Source organism: Moschus berezovskii, chromosome 19, assembly GCF_049115385.1.
Source record: "Moschus berezovskii isolate FMDL1 chromosome 19, NW_MosBer_1.0, whole genome shotgun sequence".
In the NCBI taxonomy this organism is placed as follows: domain Eukaryota; kingdom Metazoa; phylum Chordata; class Mammalia; order Artiodactyla; family Moschidae; genus Moschus; species Moschus berezovskii.
The window spans coordinates 4162655-4178225 of NC_142478.1; positions in this window are offsets into that span (position 1 = coordinate 4162655).

Here is a 15571-nt window from a genome sequence, read left to right on the forward strand (position 1 = left end):
AATTGTGAAAGGAGTACATCGAGGCTGTATACTGTCACCCTGTTTATTTAACTTATATGCAGAGTACATCATGCAAAATGCCAGGCTAGATGAAGCACAAGCTGCAATCAAGATTGCCAGGAGAAATATCAATGATCTCAGATATGCAGATGACACCACCCTTATGGCAGAAATCAAAGAAGAACTAAAGAGCCTCTTGCTGAAAGTGAAAGAGGAGAGTGAAAAAGTTGGCTTAAAGCTCAACATTCAGAAAACTAAGATCATGGCATCTGGTCCCATCACTTCGTGGCAAATAGACGGAGAAACAATGGAAACAGTGACAGACTTTATTTTTAGGGGCTCCAAAATCACTGCAGATGGTGACTGGAGTCATGAAATTAAAAGATACTTGCCCCTTGAAATGAAAGCTATGATCAACCTAGACAGCATATTAAAAAGTAGAGACATTACTTTGCAAAAAAAATCCATCTAGTCAAAGCTATGGCTTTTCCAGTAGTCATGTATGGATGTGAGAGCTGGACTATAAAAAAAAAAGCCAAAGAATTGATACTTTTGAACCGTGGTGTTGGAAAAGACTCTGGAGAGTCCCTTGGATTGCAAGGAGATCCAACCAGTCTATCCTAAAGGAAATCAGTCCTGAACATTCATTGGAAGGACTGATGCTGAAGCTGAAACTCCAATACTTTGGCCACCTGATTTGAAGAACTGACTGACTAGAAAAGACCCTGTTGCTGGCAAAGATTGAAGGAAGGAGGAGAAGGGGACAACAGAGGATGAGATGGTTAGATGGCATCACTGACTTGAGTTTGAGTAAGCTCCAGGAGTTGGTACTAGACAGGGAAGCTTGGCATGCTGCAGTCCATGGGGTTGCAAAGAGTCACACGTGACTGAGTGACTGAACTGAACTGAACTGAGAATTTCTTAGAACTCCAAGAGGCTGCCAATTCTCTTTGAAATTATTCAAGAAGTGTGTCAGACTACCACCTTCCTGATTTGGGGTGAATAAATATATATTTTTTCATGTTTGACAATTTTTATTATGAAGAATAAAATAAGTTTAAAGAATTTAAATTATAGTCCATAATGCTGTTGTAAAGAGCCTTGCTATTCAGAGTGGCCCATGGACCAGCATTCCCTGGAAGTCTGGAAAATAGAGAATAATCTTGGGTCCCATCCCAGATACACTGAATCTAATTTATGTTTTAATAAGTTTTACATTTTAAGAATCATTTTGTAGAGACCATGAAACAATTCTTTATTTCTTAAGAATAAATGAAAGTTATTTGGACCTAGGAAGATTTTTTTTTCAAAAATATGTAGTAAGAGATCATAGAGTAAAATATGAAATGATTATATAAGAGTATGTTTTTGAGAACTTATTTTTAAATGATATATTATCATTTATTTCAGAAACCTCAAGTAGGAAAAGGGTCTTAGTTCTTGAGCTTATGAAAGACTATAATTAATTCTATACTATACTATAAACTTCCTGAATGGGATGAGTAAATATTAGTGAAGACATTCTGAGAAAAAATCATAGTAGCTTGCTTGTGATCATTCTAATCATTGCTTGGGATAACTTGTAATGCCCAATTTAGTATTCTTGATCTTGACATTTCTGATAATTTTCTTAAAAATTCAATTTTTATTCTTTAAGTCCTATGTACTTTTTCTGTAGATCTTGGTGCAGTCTCAGTATGTATTTGCACCAGACGCACATACACACATACTTGTTACATCTCAAGAACAATTGCTTAATTGCTTTCATGTTTTTTACTTTATCATTGTTTTCAAATATACACCAGTAAGTAGCCAGGTATCTAGTAAAGATTTTAGAATACAGTATTGTCCCTGATAGCTCAGCTGGCAAAGAATCTCCCTGCAATGCAGGAGACCCCGGTTCTATTCCTGGGTTGGGAAGATCCGCGCGAAAACGGATAGGCTACCCATTCCAGTATTCTTGGGCTTCCCTTGTAGTTCAGCTGGTAAAGAAACCAGCTGCAATGAGGGAGACCTGGGTTCGATCCCCGGTTTGGGAAGATCCCCTGGCGAAGGGAAAGGCTACCCACTGCAGTATTCTGGCCTAGTGCGGTCACAAAGTGTCCAGCGCGACTGAGCGACTTTCATTTTTATTGTCAACTTCATCAGCACAGCAGACTTCCCTCATTCCATGATTTTGATCTTATTCTTTAGAATCATGCCAGTGGTTGAAGGATTCATGTTGTAAGAACAAGCAATTTATTCATGAATCTAGTAAATAAGCACTTTGCAGTACATCTTATCACTTGATTATTGAGATCCTTCAGTCTTTGAGCAAGATTCACAAATGTGAAGACTCTAGGCTCTTCCTAGGTCATGCAAGGATACATTCTGCAGGGAAAGAGCAAATTAGCCAAGATGGCTTTCTTAGGATCTTCCGCTCCACGTTTTGTAAATAATGACTAACAGCTGAGATCACTTACAGCATTGGGCATGCACGTCAGGAGGTAGTCGCTTGGACATGAGCTCTTTGTGTTGTATGCATATATATAAGCTCCACCTGGAAAAAGCCCTAAAGTGCAGTGTGTGGTTATGTCGTGTTGTTATGTTATGTTATGTCTGCTGCTAAGGCGGCTGCACCGGCCGGGAGAGAATAAACATGTCTGCGGCTTCTATGGCTCTTTCAGTCTCCTTGCAGCCTCTTAACTTGCATGTTACCTACCCTGGGTTCAGTTAGCAGTGCCGACAGTGCGAACAGTGAGACGGTTGGTGCTGTGCAGGGTCAGCAATACGCCTCCCTCCTACAATCCTCCTTATCACCATTCCTCTAGCTCTCTTGGAGGAACTCTAAGAGAGAGAAATTCACCCAAGTTTATGGATAGATTGAGATAATTTACTGGAATTTGCGTCTTAGCCTTGAAATAAAATCAAATTACACAGGATCTTCAAAGTCCCACCAGATATATCTTCAAACATATCCAGGTAGAAATTATTCCTCTAGCATCAGTAATCACTCAATACTGGCTCTAATCCAGTAAGAATAGGTTCAAAGACTGACCTCTGAATTTTCAGGGTAAAGGAGACGAGAGAGTGGAGGCAGCCAGATTAAGCCATATGGCATGGAACTTAGCTGGGTATGAAAGGAGAAACACTGACTGATGGCTAGAGGTGGGGTGCAGTGTTAGGAGAGAGTTCTTTGTAAAGACTGATGAGAGTTGACTGTAGCTGGGAAGGACCTGCAGAAAAATCAAAAGGAATAATAGATGGAGCCAGATCTTAAATAAAATGGAACAAGATAGTGAGTAAAGAGCAGAGGGGAGGTATTGTCCCTAAAATAGATGCACAGCTCTTAGAATCTAAGTCTAGAGTGGTGACAGGAGGAAGAAGTTTAACATAGATAAACTTGTAGGTTAGGGAGAGGATAGAATTTACTAAGGACACATCTTACAGTTGTTATTTTAATTGTGAAATAAGTGGTGTGTTCATTTGCTTAGAGTATAGGTTTGGGATTTGGTTAGGGGCTTTGAGGATACAGTGTTTTGCAAAAGCAGTTTACATTGTTGGGTCTGTGTGTAAACTTTATCCTTATCACTATTGGCACTTTGTTCATGAATCCAGTAAGTAAGCACTTTGCATTGCACACCATCTTAACACTTGATTACTGAGGTATTGAGTTTTTGAGCAAGATTCACAGATATCTTCACTCTACGGACTTTCTGGAATATCCATAGATACCTTCCTCCTGCAAGCCTCCTTACCGCCATTTCTCTAGCTCCTTTAAAAAAAAAACCATTAGAAATTGCCCACAAATACATGTAACTTCATGACTTTATGTAAATTCATGACTTTTTCCATCTCATCTTCCAGAAAAACCAGTGAAATCCAGAAGTCCCATTTGATATTGTGTCCATCTTGAGCAATTCATAGCTTTCTTCTCAGTCACTTTGTCATAGAGAACTCCCATAGGAGGCTTTCAATGTGTCCTAAAAGAGAAGAACCAGTTTGTCACAGTTGGAATAGCGCAAAGAGAATGCAAGCCAATTGTTTATGAAATATGTATATTCATTACTGATTCAGGTCACAGGACTACCTTGAACACATTTATTTGATGATGGAGTACTACTAAAAAGACCCAAGATTATGGTTTTGTAGATTAATAAGAACCAAGGACTTCATGATGGGAAGTTGAGACTGCATATTTTCCTGGTGTCCTGCGGTCAGATGCCCACTCTGTTCAAAGTTTCTTTTGGAAACCAAGAGCTGTACCTCAAAATATATTTTTTGACCAAAAAAATGTTGCTTTAAAACCAAATGGACTGTCATTGTGATTCTCCTGTTGGAAACTGAGAGAGGATCTGTACTCATAGACACACTTAAAGTATCATTAGGTATGTTGGATCAAAATTGCCAGATGACATTGGTTTATGCTGCTCTGTGATCCAGTCACACATGCTTCTCTTTCCATGGGCACCATTCAAATTTAATCTAGATTTTTGGGTTATTAGTATATTAGTTGGAGGGATTAGTTGGGGAGATCACACATGATGGTGTGATCACTTACCTAGAGTCAGACATCCTGGGGTCCAAAGTCAGGAGGGCCTTAGGAAGCATCATTACAAACAAAACAAGTGAAGGTGAGAGAATTCAGCTGAGCTATTTCAAGTCCAAAGATGATGCCATTAAAGAGCTGCAGTCAATATGCCAGCAAATTTGGAAGACTCAACAGTGGCCACAGGACTGGAAAAGGTCAGTTTTCATTCCAATCCCACAGAAAGGCAATGTCAAAGAATGTTCAAACTACTGCACAATTGCACTCATCTCACACACTAGCAAAATAATGCTCAAAATTCTCCAAGCCAGGTTTCAACAGTATATGAACATAAAAATCCTAGAGGTTCAAGCCGGATTTAGAAAAGGCAGAGGAACCAGAGATCAAGTTGTCAACATCCTTTGCATCATAGAAAAAAGAAGAGAATTCTAGGAAAAACATCTACTTCTGCTTTATTGACTACACCAAAGCCTTTGACTGTGTGGATCACAAAAAAGCTGTGGAAAATTCTTAAAGAGATGGGAATACCAGTCCACATTACCTGCCTCCTGAGAAATCAGTATGCAGGTCAAGAAGCAGCAGTTAGAACAGGAGATGGAATAATGGATTGGTTTCAAATTGTGAAAGGAGTACGTCAAGGCTGTATATTGTCACCCTGCTTATTTAACTTCTATGCAGAGTACATCATGTGAAATGCTGGCCTGGATTCAAACACATGATTCCAGATTGAAGAACAAGCTAGAATCAAGATTGCCTGGAGAAGTATCAATAACCTCAGATATGCAGATGACACCACCCTTATGGCAGAAAGTGAAGAGGAACTGAAAAGCCTCTTGATGAAAGTGAAAAGGAGAGTGAAAAAGCTGGCTTAAAACTCAACATTCAGAAAATGAAGCTAATGGCATCCAGTCCCATCACTTCAAGGCAAATAGATGGGTATAGAGTGGAGACAGTGGGAGACTTTCTTTTCTTGGTCTCCAAAATCACTGCAGATGGTGACTCTAGCTATAAAATTAAAAGACACTGCTCCTTGGAAGGAAAGCTATGACCAACCTAGACAGCATATTAAAAAGCAGAGACATTATTTTAATGACAAAAGTCTGTAGTCAAAGCTATGGTTTTTTCAGTAGTCATGTATTGATGTGAGAATTGGACCATAAGGAAAGCTGAGCACTAAAATATTGATGCTTTTGAACTGTGGTGTTAGAAAAGATTCTTGGGAGTCTCTTGGGCAGTAAGGAGGTGAAACCAGTCAATCCTAAAAGAAATCGGTTCTGAATATTCATTGGAAGTACTAATGAAGCTGAAGCTCCAATACTTTGGCCCCCTGATTCAAAGTGACTCATTGGAAAAAACCCTGATGCTGGGAAAGATTGAAGGCAGGAAGAGAAGGGGATGAAGAGGATGACATGGTTGGATGGCATCACCAACTCAGTGGACATGAGTTTGAACAAGTTCTGGAAGTTGGTGATGGACAGGGAGGCCTGGCGTGCTGCAGTCCATGGGGTCGCAAAGAGCTGGACATGACTGAACAACTGAATTAAACTGATATGGCCAAAATGCAGTATTCTGTTACCTCTAAAATACAAAAATACTCACAAATGATGGATCATTACTCTTGAGCAATTTTTTTGTTTGTTGGTGGCACTAATATCTGTGAATTCCTGATGAAAGTAATCATTTTGTGCAAAGAAAAATGCCTCACACACTGTTACTTAGCCTTTATATATAGCCCTCATTTCACAGAAACTAATGTTAATGTGGGGATTAAGAGAGTTGCTAAGTAGATGAACTCCTACCACACATTAAGGAATTGAAGTAAAAACTTCCTTTTGGAGTCATAGGCTATTTAAATTCTGTAAATCAAGTTACCTTAATTAACTTTTACTGTGAATAATGGGTTTCTCTTACCTTGTACATGGCTGCTCCAGCAAAGCGCAACTGCTGCTCCTTACCATGGGAGTGGGGTAGCTCCTCTTGGCCGCTCCTGTGCCGTTGTCAGCCCCAAGGTAAGAGAAACCCAAGTAAGATAGTAGGCGCTGGGAGAGGGCATCAGAGGGCAGACAGACTAAAACCACAATCATAGACAACTAGCCAATCTGATCATACAGATCACAACTTGTCTAATTCAATGAAACTAAGCCATGGATGTGGGGCCACCCAAGACAAATGGGTCATGGTGGAGAGGTCTAACAGAATGTGGTCCACTGGAGAAGGAAATGGCAAACCACTTCAATATTCTTGCCTTGAGAACCCCATGAACAGTATCAAAAGGCAAAATGATAGGACACTGAAAGATGAACTCCCCAGGTTGGTAGGTGCATAATATGCTACTGGAGATCAGTGGAGAAATAACTCCAGAAAGAATGAAGGGATGGAGCCAAAGCAAAAACAATACCCAGTTGTGGATGTGACTGGTGATAGAAGCAAGATCCGATGCTGTAAAGAGCAATATTGCATAGGAACCTGGAATGTTAGGTCCATGAACCAAGGCAAATTGGAAGAGGTCAAACAGGAAGATTGAACGTCAACATTCTAGGAATCAGCAAACTAAGATGGACTGGAATGGGTGATTTTAGCTCAGATGACCATTATATCTACTACTGTGGGCAGGAATCCCTTAGAAGAAATGGAGTAGACATCATAGTCAACAAAAGTGTCCGAAATGCAGTACTTGGATGCAATCTCAAACTGTTGAAGATCTTATATCTAATACTGTGCTGTCCAATATGGTAGCTCCTAGCCAAATATAGCATTTAAGTTTTAATTTAAATTAATAAAAGTTGAATATAATTAAAAAAAAAAGAATGATCTCAGTTCATTTCCAAGGCAAACCATTCAACATCATGTTAATCCAGGTCTATGCCCCGACCAGTAACACTGAAGAAGCTGAAGTTGAAAGGTTCTGTGAAGATCTGCAAGACTTTTTAGAACTAACACCCAAAAAAGATGTCCTTTTCATTTATAGGGGACTGTAATGCAAAAGTAGGAAGTCTAGAAATACCTGCAGTAACAGGCAAATTTGGCCTTGGAATATGGAATGAAGCAGGGGAAAGGCTAATAGGGTTTTGCCAAGAGAATGAACTGGTCATAGCAAACATTCTCTTCCAAAACACAAGAGAAGACTCTACACACAGACATCACCAGATGGTGAACATTGAAATCAGATTGATTATATTCTTTGCAGCTAAAGATGGAGAAGCTCTATACAGTCAGCAAAAACAATACCAGGAGATGACTGTAGCTTAGATCATAAAATCCTTATTGGCAAATTCAGACTTAAATTGAAGAAAGTGGGGAAAACCACTAGACCATTCAGGTATGACCTAAATCAAATCCCTTATGATTATACAGTGGAAGTGATAAATAGATTTAAGGGACTAGATTTGATAGACAGAGTGACTGATGAACTATGGATGGAGGTTCATGACATTGTACAGGAGACAGGAATCAAGACCATCCCCAAGAAAAAGAAAAGCAAAAAAGAAAAATAGCTGTCAGAGGAGGCCTTACAAATAGCTGTGAAGAGAAGCAAAAAGCAAAGGAGAAAAGGAAAGATAGACCCATTTGAATGTAGAGTTCCAAAGAATAGCAGGGAGAGATAAGAAAGCCTTCTTCAGTGATCAATGCAAAGAAATAGAGGAAAACAATCAAATGGGAAAGACTAGAGGTCTCTTCAAGAAAATTAGAGGTACCAAGGGAACATTTCATGCAAAGATGGGTTCAATAAAGGACAGAAATCGTATGGACCTAACAGAAGCAGAAGAGACTAAGAAGAGGTGGCAAGAATACACAGAAGAACTGTACAAAAAAGATCTTCATGACCCAGATACTCACGATGGTGAGATCACTCACCTAGAGCCAGACATCCTGGAATGTGAAATTAAGTGGGCCTTAGGAAGTATCACTCTGAACAAAGCTAGTGGAGGTGATGGAATTCCAGTAGAGCTATTTCAAATCTTGAAAGATGATGCTGTGAAAGTCCTGCGCTCAATATGTTAGCAAATTTGGAAAACTCAACAGTGGTCACAGGGCTGGAAAATGTCAGTTTTCATTCCAATCCCAAAGAAAGGCAATGCCAAAGAATGCTCAAACTACCGCACAATTGCACTCATCTCACACGCTAGTAAAGTCATGCTCAAAATTCTCCAAGCCAGGCTGCAGCAAAACGTGAATCATGAACTTCCAGATGTTTCAAGCTCGTTTTAGAAAAGGCAGAGGAACCAGAGATCAAATTGCCAACATCTTCTGGATCATTGAAAAAGCAAGCGAGTTCCAGAAAAACTTCTACTTCTGCTTTATTGACTATGTCAAAGCCTTTGACTGTGTGGATCACAATAAACTGTGGAACATTCTGAAAGAGATGGGAATACCAGACCTCCTGACCTGCCTCTTGAGAAACCTGTATACAGGTCAGGAAGCAAGAGTTAGAACTGGACATGGAACAACAGACTGGTTCCAAATAGGAAAAGGAGTACATCAAGGCTGTATATTGTCACCCTGCTTATTTAACTTATATGCAGAGTACATCATGAGAAATGCTGGGCTGGAAGAAGCACAAGCTGGAATCAAGATTTCCGGGAGAAATATCAATAACCTCAGATATGCAGATGACACCACCCTTAGGCAGAAAGTGAAGAAGAGAAGAGTCTCTTGATGAAGGTGAAAGAGGAGAGTGAAAAAGTTGGCTTAAAGTTCAACATTCAGAAAACTAAGACCATGGCCTCCATTCCCATCACTTTATGGGAAATAGATGGGGAAACAGTGGAAATAGTGGCTGACTTTATTTTTCTGGGCTCCAAAATCACTGCTGATGCTGATTGCAGACATGAAATTAAAAGACACTTACTCCTTGGAAGGAAAGTTATGACCAACCTAGACAGCATATTAAAAAGCAGAGACATTACTTTGTCAACAAAGGTCCATCTAGTCAGGGCTATGGTTTTTCCAGTGGTTATGTGGATGTGAGAGTTAGACTATAAACAATGCTGAGAGCCAAAGAATTGATGCTTTTGAACTATGGTGTTGGAGAAGACTCTTGAGAGTCCCTTGGACTGCAAGGAAATCCAATCAGTCCATCCTAAAGGTGATCAGTCCTGGGTGTCCATTGGAAGGAATGATGTTGAAGCTGAAACTCCAATATTTTGGCCAGCTAATGCAAAAAGCTGACTCATTTGAATAGACTGATGCTGGAAAAGATTGAGGGCAGGAGGAGAAGGGGACGACAGAAAATGAGATGTCTGTATGGCATCACTGACTCAATGGACATGAGTTTGGGTAAACTCCGGGAGTTGGTGATGAACAGGGAGGACTGGAGTGCTGCTGTTCATTGTATCGCAAAGAGTCAGACATGACTGAGTGACTGAACTGAACTGGAATAATGAATAATGGAACAAAGTGACTTTTGAGGCTTAAGAATTTCTTTGTCTTCACTGAAGGGGTTATGGGCTTGAGAACTCATTCATGTCCAAAAGTTGAGCAATGGTCCATCACCTTCCTTCATGATGACTCAAATCAGATCTAGTTCAGCTTTCTTTTCCTTTTTTCTTTTTCTCTTTTTTGGTGGTGGTGGTAGTAGGGCAGAAGCAAAGCAAGGTGGCAGGAGTCGAGAATTTACATAGTTTAATTTAAACAGTAACTTAGAGGGATGATGACTCTTGATCTTAGGTATTCCATGATTAATTAGCCAAGAGCCATTAGTTTAGTAACTGGATCAAACCATGCTGCTTACACTTCCCGATCTACTGTTTATTATGGAAAACAGACCCACAATTTGTCTGACAATTAAATTTTAGTTTTCAACTTTATTCCATTGGGATTGCATTATCTATTGAGATCAGGGAACCAACTTTAATAGCAGCTTCTTCATGATTACCCCTGCTCTAGAAAAAATATCCACTACCATATTTCTCAAAGAATTTTACACTGTTCTCATCAAAGTTTTCCTCAATATCCTGGTGAAGGAGGATTTCTCTATGCACTTTTAAGAAAGATTCAAAGGGGCTAGATGAATGGTTGGCACATAATACATGTGCACTGACATTTATTTTTCTCTATCTCTGAATGCTTCACACTGCTGGTAATAACATCCTAAAGGGTATGGCTTAAAAGATTTGTGAGTGATGCTTTTGGAAGCCACAGAGATGGGAGGTTACTCCTACCATTTAGTGACTGAGATCAAGGGTCAAATTCTAAACATCCTTAAGTATCAGAACAGGTCCTCACTAACAGGTCCTCACTACAAAAAGTTATCCTCTGTACCATATAATTTCTGAATGTACTGAAGGGTAATTGTGAATGTAAAACCTTAGCTGAGCTTGGAAACTACCACCGTGTCATAGAAAAATTACCAGGTTTTTTTGTTGTTGTTGTTGCAATTTTAAGGCATTCCAGCTTTTTTAGTAATACAGAGACATAGAAGTTGAGCTAATATTATAATTTGTGTATGTTCTTAAATCTATTGAGGACTGTTCATTATTTGGGTCTCATTACTATTTAGGGCTTCTCAGATGGCCCAATGATAAAGAATTCACATGCCAATGAAGGAGATATGAGACTCAGGCTCGATCCCTGGGTCAGGGAGATCCCCTGGAGGAAGACATGGCAACTCACTCTAGTATTCTTCCCTGAAGAATAATCCTCATGGACAGAGGAGCCTGGCAGGCGATGGTCCATAGGCTCACGAAGAGTCAGACATGACTGAAGCAACTTAGCATGCAGGCACACATCACCAATAAGCTGCTTATTTTATTTGACTTACAATAACATTGTTTCATCAGTTCTAATTTATAGTTGTTACTAAAACTGATGAGATTCTCAAGGCAAGACTGATAAAGTGGTTTGTCATTCCCTTCTCCAGCAGGCCATGTTTTGTCAGAACTCTCCACCATTAGAGACACCAAGGTAATATTTCATGCAAAATGTGCACAATAAAGGACAGAAACAGTATGGACTTAACAGAAGAAGAAGATATTAAGAAGAGCTGGTAAGGATACACAGAAGTACTGTTTAAAAATGATCTTAATGACTCAGATAACCACAATGGTATGAACACTTACCTAGAGCAAGACATCCTGGAATGAAAAGTAAGCGGGCCTTAGGAAGCATCACTATGAACAAAGCTAGTGGAGGTGATAGAATTCCACCAGAGCTGTTTCAAGTCCCAAAAGATGATGCTGTGAAAGTGCTGCATTCAATATGCCAGCAAATTTGGAAAACTCAACAGTGGCCACAGGACTGGAAAAGGTCAGTTTTCATTCTAATTCTAAAGAAAGACAATGTCAAAGAATGTTCAAACTACCACACAATTGCACTCATCTCACACGCTAGCAAAGTAATGTTCAAAATTCTCCATGCCAGGCTTCAACAGTATGTGAACCTAGAGCTTCCAGATATTCAAGTTGGATTTAGAAAAGGCAGAGGAACCAGAGATCAAATTGCCAGACCCAGAGGGAGGATAAAGGGAGGAGGGAGGTGGGAGGGGGGTTCAGGAGGGGGAACTTATGTAAACCCAGGGCGAATTCATTTCAATGTATGGCAAAACCAACCAATATAATATTGTAAAATAATTTGCCTCCAATAAAAAATAAATTAATTACAAAAATAAAAAATAAAAAAAAATAAACTGCCAAAAAAAAAAAAAAGAACGCATTTAAAGCCTTTACTACCAGACAGAAAAGCTCATTAAATTATACTGACTGTAGATATATGGATGTCATTATTTTAGTAAATCATTCTAAATCAAAACAAAAAATAAATAAATAAAAATAGAAAATAAGCAAAAATGGATATATCCCCCCAAAAAAAAAAAATTGCCAACCTATGTAGGATCATCAAAAAAGTAACAGAGTTCCAGAAAAACATCTACTTCTGCTTTATTGACTATGCCAAAGCCTTTAACTGTGTGGATCACAAAACACTGTGGAAAATTCTTAAAGAGATGGGAATACCAGACCACCTGACCCGCCTCCTAAGAAATCTGTATGCAGGTCAAGAAGCAATAATTAGAACTTGAAGTGGAACAATGGACTGGTTCAAAATTGTGAAAGGATTACATCAGTGCTGTATTTGTTATCCTGCTTATGTGCAGGATACATAATGCCAAATGCTGGGCTGGATGAAGCACAAGCTGGAGTTAAGATTGCCAGGAGAAATATCAATGACCTCAGATATGCAGATGACACCACCCTTATGGTTGAAAGAGAAGAGGAACTGAAGAGCCTCCTGATGAGGGTGATAAAGGAGAGTGAAAAACCTGGCTTAAAACTCAACATTCAAAAAATGAAGATCACGGAATCTGGTCCCAATGCTGCTGCTGCTGCTAAGTCACTTCTGTCGTGTCCGACTCTGTGTGACCCCATAGACGGAAGCCCACCAGGCTCCCCCATCCCTGGGATTCTCCAGGCAAGAACACTGGAGTGGGTTGCCATTTCCTTCTCCAATGTGTGAAAGTGAAAAGTGAAAGTGAAGTCGCTCAGTCATGTCTGACCCTTAGCGACCCCACGGACTGCAGCCTACCAGGCTCCTCCATCCATGGGATTTTCTAGGCAAGAGTACTGGAGTGGCTTGCCATTGCCTTCTCCGGTGGTCCCAATACTTCATGGCAAATAGATAGGGAAACAATGGAAACAGTGACGCTGTTTATTTACACATCTTTTCGGTCTCCAAAATCACTGCAGATGGTAACTGCACCCATGAAATTAAAAGATGCTTGTTCCTTGGAAGAAAAGCTACGACAATCCAGACAGTGTTGAGACACTGACAGCAGAGACATTAATTTGCCAACAGTTCAGTTCAGTTCAGTCGCTCAGTCGTGTCCGACTCTTTGCAACCCCATGAATCGCAGCATGGCAGGCCTCCCTGTCCGTCACCAACTCTCGGAGTTTACCCAAACTCATGTCCATTGAGTCGGTGATGCCATCCAGCCATCTCATCCTCTATCATCCCCTTCTTCCCCTGCCCTCAATCTCTCCCAGCATCAGGGTCTTTTCCAGTGAGTCAACTCTTTGGGTGAGGTGGCCAAAGTATTAAAGTTTCAGCCTCAGTCCTTCCAATGAACACCCAGGACTGATTTCCTTTAGAATGGACTGGTTGGATCTCCTTGCAGTCCAAGGGACTCTCAAGAGTCTTCTCCAGAACCACAGTTCAAAAACATCAATTCTTCAGTGCTCAACTGTCTTCATAGTCCAACTCTCAAAAGTCCATATTGTCAAAGGTACAGCTTTTCCAGCAGTCATGTATGAATGTGAGAGTCGGACCATAAAGAAGTCTGAATGCTAAAGGACTGATGCTTTTGAACTGTGGTGTTGGAGAAGACTCTTGAGAGTTCCCTGGACTGCAAGGAGATCCAACCTGTCAATCCCAATGGAAATCAGTTCTGAATAGTCATTGGAAGAACTGATGCTGAAGGTGAAGCTCCAATACATTGGCCACCTGATGTGAATAGCTGACTCATTAGAAAAGACCCTGATGCTGGGAAAGACTGAAGGCAGGAGGAGAAAGGAATGACAGAGGATGAGATGATTGGATGATATAATGTCCAGTGGTTTATACAGTTCATAATTCTGTTATTTTGTAAGAAACAATGAAATCTTTATCCTTTGACAAGCTTATTCCTAATATTCTAGGGGGGAAAAGTACTTCTTAAGTTTTTAAATCTGAGAAATTCAATACACAGTGGGAACAGTGTCAGACTTTATTTTGGGGGGCTCCAAAATCACTGCAGTTGCTGATTGCAGCCATGAAATTAAAAGACACTTACTCCTTGGAAGGAAAGTTATGACCAACCTAGATAGCATATTCAAAAGCAGAGACATTACTTTGCCAACCAAGGTCTGTCTAGTCAAGGCTATGGTTTTTCCAGTGGTCATGTATGGATATGAGAGTTGGACTGTGCAGAAAGCTGAGTGCTGAAGAATTGATGCTTTTGAACTGTGGTGCTGGAGAAGACTCTTGAGAGTCCCTTGGACTGCAAGGAGATCCAACCGGAGAAAGCAGAGAGCAGGGAGGAACAGTCAGGAAACAATAGTACAGCTTTGGAACTGGGTCCTTGTTCCCACTCAAAGGATACACAAAACAATATCTCTGAGCTGTTCTGCAGGTACTGACACCCCCAGCAAGTGGAGGAAGTTAGCTATATGCTGCCCACCAGCAGTAGACCCAACATGGGTTGGAACCAGAGAGTGTTGATGCTGACTCCCACTTAGCTCACCACCAACCAGTCAGAAGAATGTCCACACACTGATTACACTTTCTTTGAACCATTACTATAAAACTACTCACTATCCGCCAGGTTGGGACACACAGTCGAGGCATTAACTCACTGTGACCCCCTTTTGCTTGGTAAAGCAATATAGCTATTCATTTTTATTTCACCCAAAACTCTCTGAGCTTGATTCAGCTTAATTATTCTCAAAGGTTATCTATCTAGCCCTATAAATCTAACATCTATTTAATTTTCTAGTATCCCTCCCTCTATCACATAATTTAAAATGTCAAATATAAAGAAAAAGTGTCAATATTTAACTGAATATTTTAAATTAAGTTTTCTAATTTAGCATAAAAAAGACAAGGACTAACATTTCTACTCTATAACAGCAGTGATGAAAACATATGTCTTAACATTTTGCAAAGAAAAATACTTATAAAAAATCAAATATGTATATTGAAGTTCTCAGATTTAAAAACTTAAGAAGTACTTTTCCCCCCTAGAATATTAGGAATAAGCTTGTCAAAGGATAAAGATTTCAGTGTTTCTTACAAAATAGCAGAATTATGAACTGTATAAACCATAAAAATTGGTGAAAATTAATTTTGCCAGCTGTATGAGAAGTACAGTGATGGAAGAAAAACTAAATAAAATATTTCCATCTACTCTAGTGAGCAATTATATTGTTTCATGATGAGGAAAAACAAAGAAAATCATCTGTGTAATGAACTGTATTCAGGCAAATTTTCATGAAAAGTGAATGTGAGCACCCTTTTTGTTAAAAGAAAAAAAAATACTTCTATATTGCACATGTCAGTCTTATAAAAATGCAATAT